The sequence below is a fragment of the Syngnathus scovelli genome, chromosome 8 (genome assembly GCF_024217435.2).
Source record: "Syngnathus scovelli strain Florida chromosome 8, RoL_Ssco_1.2, whole genome shotgun sequence".
Lineage (NCBI taxonomy): Eukaryota > Metazoa > Chordata > Actinopteri > Syngnathiformes > Syngnathidae > Syngnathus > Syngnathus scovelli.
In genome coordinates this window covers 759505-767764 of record NC_090854.1, presented here as the reverse complement: position 1 = coordinate 767764, position 8260 = coordinate 759505, and the positions used below count along the sequence as shown (strand labels likewise).

The following is an 8260-nucleotide window of genomic DNA, read 5'->3' as shown; positions in this document are numbered from 1 at the left end:
AGGACGTGCTGGAAAGACTATGTCTCTCGGCTGGCCTGGGAACGCCTTGGGATTCCCCGGGTTGAGTTGGATGAAGTGGCTGGGGAGAGGGAAGCCTGGGAGTCCCTCCTAAAGCTGTCTCCCCCTCGACCCAACCCGGATAAGCGGAATAGGATGGATAAATGGATGGATGATAAACGAGGTTTTAAACGTGATTGTCTGTCTGCACTCGGCATAATTTCTCTGTTTATGTGAACATGTTCACACGTGCCGGTATAAATTATGTGAACGTATGATTGTTGCACGGAGTATGATATAGGCGGCTATCCGTTGCAATATTGATATTCTTTCGCAGAGCATCAACAAATTGAGATATACTCTTATTGTTCCTCTCCACGGAAATGGTATACTCTTTATTGTTCCTCTCCACAGAAATCTTTAGTAAAAGGCGAAAGATTTATTCGATCTGAAGAGAAACGAGTGATCTGAAAATCTGAGTCAAAACGGGCCACCCCACTGCTGGTCTCACTAAATTCACAGGCGGTCTCACACTCAAATTGCAGCAACCATTCCTTCTAATACAAACAATAGAAGTTGATGGATTTACTATACTTACAAGGACTCAAGCAAAATAGAATGTTTAAACGAGTATTTTGTGTTCATTAATGTCTCACTTACTTTAAACATTGTTGGCGCACAGGATTGTAGGTATCTGATCGAACACTGATGGCGCTCGTTCTTTCAATTATATTGGGCGTCTATTTTGATTATTGATGGTAAAAACAGTTGTATGTCTTGGTACGTGTACTTTTGGTCTGAGAGAACGGGAAATGATCCCATCCCTGTGTTTTATTTGAAAATTTGTAATTTCATAACTTTATTCAACACAAATCGGGAAACAAAATACGATCGTAATTTCTCAAATGATTTTTCAAACTTCGGAAATGCTCTATGTCTCCCTTGTGTCGCAAATAATTGAGGCTTTTGACGTTGCTGGCATGGTTTGGAGTGTAATTCACCTCCACTGCGTTGGTGGCGTTTGATATTTGACATTAGAAAATATTTCTGTCATTTTACTTTAGAAAGTAAAAGTTGTTTTCTAGAAATCCATACTTGTGATGTATGAGGAACAACAATCGGGCGCATTCTTAAAAAGACAGACCTACAGCCGACAAAAAGGTTTTGATACGTTCATATCATATGACGAGTCAGGAACGTGGTAATTACATATTGAAATGAAAAGAGACTACCGTTCAAGATGGCGGCGCGTGCACACGCAGCGGCCACTCTCTGTCCCGTTCGGTGTTTTGTGAGTGTTTACTGAGTGTTTGTCTGGCAGTTTTGTGTGTATTCGTCTCGTGTGATACGTCGTGCTACTAGTGCGGCGGGCATGTTCTGCTCAACATCGGCGGACGTGGGTTTTATGGCGTTCTGGACTTTGGTGCGGAGAGATTTGCTGCTGGTGTTAGCGCTCGGACTGCTTCGTCATGGAGCGATGCCGGACTGGCCTGCTCTTCCTCCCCCGGTTGGACTGCGTCCTGAGCTCGGACTGCTCCGTCCTGGAGCATTGTTGGGATGCGTCGGCAGCGGGTCTGCGAGGCAGCGGAAGAGGGGCCAGCGCGGAGACGTCGGGCCAGGCTTGCGGCCAACCCAGCTCGCCCATCCGTGCCTTCCATTCTCCTGGCGTACGTTCGTTCGCGGGACGACAAGATGGGTTGCGTTCGCCTGATAGGATCCACGAACCGGACAGTGCGTGCCTGCTGTGTGCTCGTGTTCACAGTGGCCTGGTTGACTGTCATCTTACCGGACTCTGCTGTGCATCGGGAGCGGCTAGCGTGCTATCACGCTTATTGTTCATTGATGTTGACTTCTTATGTTATTTTTCCTGTGTTGTTTACTTGTATGTGCGTTGTGAACTCTGTCTTGTCACCCTGGGATAGTGAGAAACGTAATTTCGATCTCTTTGTGTGTCTTGACATGCGGAGGAATTGACAATAAAGGAGACTTTGACTTTGACTTTGAATTTTGCATTTGCTAATTTGGTGAATACAGTTTAACGAGCAAATGCACAGTGTTAGAGATTCGCTCAGTCCAACTTGTTTTGCAAGAACCACACGGGAGACGAGTAAGTCCCTTTAGACACCTGCAGGTGGAGAGTCCATTCGTCGCTGTGCGTACAGCGATGTTCGAATGGAGGTCTGACTCTCGCCTCCTGCAAGAGCATTTTTATTAAGAGAAACAGGGTGGGGGTAAGAGTGGACTGAATAGAGAAAGCCCTTGACCTCTAGTCAAAACATAGCAAGGGGTGTTTTACGACTTTGTGTAGGATGGGACACGCTAGGTGATTTATCACAGGTTGCATTCCAACATAAGCATAAAACTAATCTAGCTAGGTTATTTATTACAGGCTGCATTCCAACATAATCATACGATAAGAATAATCTGGAGAACCCTAATACACAGTTCCAGAGTACAGTTAATTACATAATCAAAAGCGTTCAGTGTGTCACAGCATCGCAGACTTAAACTCCATGTGCATACTACTGCGCTTAATTTTTGTTTTCATCAGAAAGACCAGAGGAGAGCGCGAACACAGTCCCCCACTACCAGAAATAATGCAGTCAAGATTCACACAGTAGGGGAATTTGCAGAGGTCAGCACAACCGTAGTGCAATGGCTGAGCCTCACATGGGGTGAACCACCTTCTTGATCATGGGCCGACGTCTTTACCGCACACGCCATTTTCAGTCACGGGCTTAATTGCTAAAAACGTGTGGCACACATACACACTCAGTGGGTGAAACAGGATTCGTAGAACTGTTTAAGTCAAAGTCAAAGTCAAAGTCAGCTTTATTGTCAATTTGTCCACATGCCGAAGACATACAAAGAAACCGAAATTTCGTTCCCCCCTATCCCATGGTGACAAGACATGGCCCACAACAGACAAACAAGTAAACAAGTATAACAAAAGCGTGCTGAATAAATAATGAATAAATAACACAACAAATAAATAAATAAGAGGAGCAAAAAAAGGAGCAAGTGTGCGTACAGCAGACATTCCAGAAAATAGCGCAACAGTGCCGCACGCTACGCAGAAGGGGGTAGCGAGTTCAGGGCCCTAACAGCCTGGAGAAAGAAGCTGTTGGCGAGTCTGGTGGTGCGGGAGCGCAGGCTCCTATACCTCTTCCCAGAGGGCAGAAGGTCAAACAAAGAGTGAGCCGGGTGACTCACATCTCTGGCAATCGAGGTTGCCTTGCGGGCGAGATGGGAGGTGTAAATGTCCTTCAGGGAGGGGAGCGAAGCACCAATAATCTTACCAGCCGTATTCACTATGCGCTGCAGGGCCTTCAAGTTCTGTTCAGTGCAGTTACCACCCCAGACAGCGATGCAACTGGTGAGGACGCTCTCAATGGTGCCACGGTAGAATGTAGACAGGACTGCCTGAGGAGCACATGCACGCCTGAGCTTCCGCAGGAAGTACAGGCGGCGCTGAGCTTTCTTTGCCAGTGACGAGGTGTTTGCGGACCAGGAGAGGTCCTCACTGATGTGCACCCCCAGGAACTTGGTGCAGCTCACCCACTCCACCACAGCACCGTCGATGATCAGCGGCAGGTGTGTTGTGTGACCCTTCCGGAAGTCAACAACGATTTCCTTGGTCTTATTGACGTTCAGCAGGAGGTTGTTGTCCCTGCACCACATGGTCAGAAGGTCAACTTCCGACCTGTACCGAGTCTCGTCGCCCTTCGTGATGAGACCCACCAGAGTCGTGTCGTCAGCAAACTTCACTATGCGGTTGTCGCTGTAGGTCGCAGTGCAGTCATGCGTCAGCAGGGTGAAGAGCAATGGACTAAGCACGCAGCCCTGGGGGCCCCCGTGCATGCATTGCCTTTTTTAACCTGAGAACCCTAAAACTGTATGAATTTGTATTTATTGAAAACGTCCAACATTACCACTGAATAATATTTTTTTTCCTGAACAAGTTTTGAAAATGACAAATATATCAAATAACAATAACATAAACAGTTCGCCACACAGCCCCAAGCACCGGCATCGACTTCCAGGCGTGTGGCAGCGTGGACTTCCATCCCTGGAGGTGGCACTTCCAGCCACAGAGGTCGAAGAGAGCTCCATAGAATAGGACCGGGTGTGCGTGAAACATATAATAGTTTTTCAAACCTTCTGTGTCACTCCAAATCATTAAATCCTTCAAACTAGTGGTAGAGTGTCCGCCCTGAGACTGGAAGGTTGTGGGTTCAAACCCCGGCCGGGTCATACCTATAAAAATGGGACCAATTGCCTCCCTGCTTGGCACTCAACATTAAGGGGTGGAATTGGGTGTTAGATCACCAAATGATTCCCGAGCGCGGCACCGCTGCTGCTCACTGCTCCCCTCTCCCCCAGGGGATGGATCAAAATCACACGGGGATGGGTTGAATGCAGAGGACAAATCTCACCACACCCAGATGTGTGTGTGATGATCATTGGGAAAAAAAAACTCTCCGTCCTCTGTGTCACTTACAAGCAAAGCCACTAAAGATGCCGGTAGTACATGGGGCCCTTCGTCATCTTCGTCATCCCGTGATCGAATCCTTTGTCCTTTAAGTAAACAACCGCCGCGCCGCTGATGTCACTTGCAGTTCAAACTACAGTAATCCCTTGCTACATCACGGTTCGTTTATCCATTTTTCGTTTTTTTTTTTATTTTGAAAATTTGTGACAAAAAATCACGTATAAGTTGCTCCTCAGTATAAGTCGCCCCCCCACCCAAACTATGAAAAGAAACGTGACTTATAGTCCAGAAAATACGGTAATGACAACACACAATACAACAAAACACAACACAACAATACTTACCGTAATTTCTGGACTATAAGCCGCACCGGACTATAAGCCGCACCAGCTAAAATTCAGGGATATTTTAGTTTTTTTCTTACATAAGCCGCACCGGACTATAAGCCGCACGTGCACATGAGTTTTTTTACAAAGAAAGACAGTACACAGAAAGCCGTAAAAATCCATAAATACGCCTCGCCGCCATTTAAGCCTCAGGGTTCAAAGTAACCTTCTGAATAAAATGCATTAAAAGTTCACATTCATTACAACTTGTTTTTGGTGAGCAAAATGTCAGAAGAATTGAATTTAAATGCTAATTGATTGGGTTTTAATACAATGCAGATGGTCCAAACAGCGCCACTGCTTTGTGTAATCTCTAAGAGAAAGGGTTTGGAGCCCTTTGACGCAGGTCACCTAGCGTGCATTCCTACTAAAGCTCATAATAGTCACAAGCAACACAGCCAGAATAAGCAGCAGCCATAGTAGTGTTTCAAAATAGTATTTTTGTTGTTGTTTTTTTTTTTTCAAGATACCGCACAACAGTGGTCCACAGCGTTTTTACGAGTGCATAAAAGTGATCAAGTCATCACAAAAATCACGAAAAAAATCTTATATAAGCCGCACCTGACTATAAGCCGCAGGGTTCAAAATTTTGGAAAAAGTCGCGGCTTATAGTCCAGAAATTACGGTACCTTTCCTTTAAAATCTTTTTCTCTACCTAACACAGACAGATAATGGGAGAATGTGTCACAATGTGAAGGAGATGTATTGGGTAATGCAGAAACAAAATAAAAACTATTATTTAATGTTAGACACATTATCCACTAGGCTACTTTCCTCTTGACATTCATTAAATTGACAACGAAGGGACTTGAACCCCTTAATCTTCTGATCCAGTCAGTTAACTCCACTTGAATCTAGGCTGTAGATTTACTGTATATGCTCAAAAATCATTGCACTGCTATCACTTGTCAGAATTTCCTGTATGGCTATCTGGCCTAATGGATAAGATTTCAAATCTAAACAGGTATTCATGTCTAGTGTATCATCAAATTGAAAGAGGAAAATATGTCACGGTCGGGTGTGGAGCATGGAGCAGGACGACCAAGTGCAGCCCGGACCAGGGTCCACCGAAGCAACTCAAAATACAGACTCGGTAAACTGACATGACCTAAACAATAACTTGACTGACCAGGACGTGAAACAAGAAGACAGCAGGACACGACGGCACCAAGACAGCACGCCAACACCGAACGACAGCAACCAAAACCAAAACCAATGATCCGACAGGGAGAGAGGGGCAGACAGGACTTTTATACACGACAGGTAACGAGAGGCAGGTGGGAACAATCACACTGATCATGGGCACACAGGAGGGGAGGGGCGAGCACACAGACAGAAACCAAGACAGACACATAGTGGAGCAGTTGGGGGCGAGACGTGACAGAACCCCCCCCACAAGGGACGTCTCCCGACGTCCCAAAAAAAAAAAAACTAGGGGAACCGAACCGCGCCGCACTCGGGCGGCGACTTGGGGAACCGAACCGCGCCGCACTCGGGCGGCGACTTGGGGAACCGAACCGCGCCGCACTCGGGCGGCGACTTGGGGAACCGAACCGCGCCCCACTCGGGCGGCGACTTGGGGAACCGAACCGCACCGCACTCGGGCGGCGACTTGGGGAACCGAACCGCACCGCACTCGGGCGGCGACTTGGGGAACCGAACCGCACCGCACTCGGGCGGCGACTTGGGGAACCGAACCGCACCGCACTCGGGCGGCGACTTGGGGAACCGAACCGCACTCGGGCGGTGACTTGGGGGAACCGAACCGCACTCTGGCGGCGACTTCGGGGAACAGATCCGCACTCTGGCGGCGACTGCGGGGACAGATCCGCACTCTGGCGGCAACTGCGGGGACAGATCCGCACTCTGGCGGCGACTGCGGGGACAGATCCGCACTCTGGCGGCGACTGCGGGGACAGATCCGCACTCTGGTGGCGACTGCGGGGACAGATCCGCACTCTGGCGGCGACTGCGGGGACAGATCCGCACTCTGGCGGCGACTGCGGGGACAGATCCGCACTCTGGCGGCGACTGCGGGGACAGAACCGCACTCGGGCGGTGACTGCGGGGACAGATCCGCACTCGGGCGGTGACTGCGGGGACAGATCCGCACTCTGGCGGTGACCTAGGGGACAGAGCCGCACTCTGGCGGTGACCTAGGGGACAGAGCCGCACTCTGGCGGTGACTTCGGGAACAGAACCGCGCTCGGGCGGCGACTTGGGGAACACAACAGCACACGGGCGGCGACTTGGGGAAACAGAACCGCACTCCGCGGAAACTCGGGGAAACACAACCGCACTGGGGCGGCGCCTTGGGAAGTCTGTACCGCGATCGGCGGCCACTCACAAAGTCCGTACAGTGATCGGCGACATTCGGAAGGCGGGGCTGTGCGCGGCGGCAAGAGCCATCACGCGCCGCAGCAGAGGGAGCGGAGCCAGGGACGATCGCGGGTCCGACGCAGCTGGCTTGGATGTCTGGCGACGTTCGCGGGTCCTGCGACGCTGGGGTGGAGCCCGATGGCGGCCGTGAGTCTGATGACGCCGGGGGGGCACTCCGATAGCGGCCGCGGGTCCGGCGTCGCGGCAGCGAAGTCCGACAACGGTCGCAGAGCTGATGGCGCCGGGGGGGAATTCCGATGGCGGCCGTGAGCCCGGCGTCGCTGGAGCAAGATCCGATGGCGGCTGCAAGCCCATGGCGCTGGAACATGCTCGGATGTGGATCGGGCGTCGCAGCGGGAGCTGGTGGTGAAGGGTGGTCCAAGCGCTGGCCGCTGTGATGGTCGGATCATTCTGTCACGGTCGGGTGTGGAGCATGGAGCAGGACGACCAAGTGCAGCCCGGACCAGGGTCCACCGAAGCAACTCAAAATACAGACTCGGTAAACTGACATGACCTAAACAATAACTTGACTGACCGGGACGTGAAACAAGAAGACAGCAGGACACGACGGCACCAAGACAGCACGCCAACACCGAACGACAGCAACCAAAACCAAAACCAATGATCCGACAGGGAGAGAGGGGCAGACAGGACTTTTATACACGACAGGTAACGAGAGGCAGGTGGGAACAATCACACTGATCATGGGCACACAGGAGGGGAGGGGCGAGCACACAGACAGAAACCAAGACAGACACATAGTGGAGCAGTTGGGGGCGAGACGTGACAAAATATAGGTAAACTGTTTTTGTGCTGTTTTGATCTTTGTTGTGGTGACCCCAAATGTCAGTGACAAAAGCCAAAAGAAAGAGGCACATTTTTCATCTGATGTACAATTTTTAATTTGTTTCTCTTGACTCCAGTTGAGCAACCTGTGCTTGCTGATATTCACAATCCCTGCTTACTTTGCTGCCCTACCCCTTAAAAGAAGAAAAAGTTATTTTAG

General features: G+C 49.8%; 1 non-coding gene and 1 pseudogene across 1 annotated transcript; both read right to left on the bottom strand.

Moving 5' to 3' along the window:
• Positions 1-378: 378 nt before the first annotated feature.
• On the bottom strand, positions 379-463 carry LOC125974399 (U5 spliceosomal RNA; annotated as a pseudogene).
• Positions 464-2554: 2091 nt separating this feature from the next.
• Positions 2555-2720, bottom strand: LOC125974389 (U1 spliceosomal RNA). Its single transcript, XR_007483516.1, has one exon. It is a non-coding gene; the product is annotated as a U1 spliceosomal RNA (small nuclear RNA).
• Between the last annotated feature and the right edge of the window lie 5540 nt (positions 2721-8260).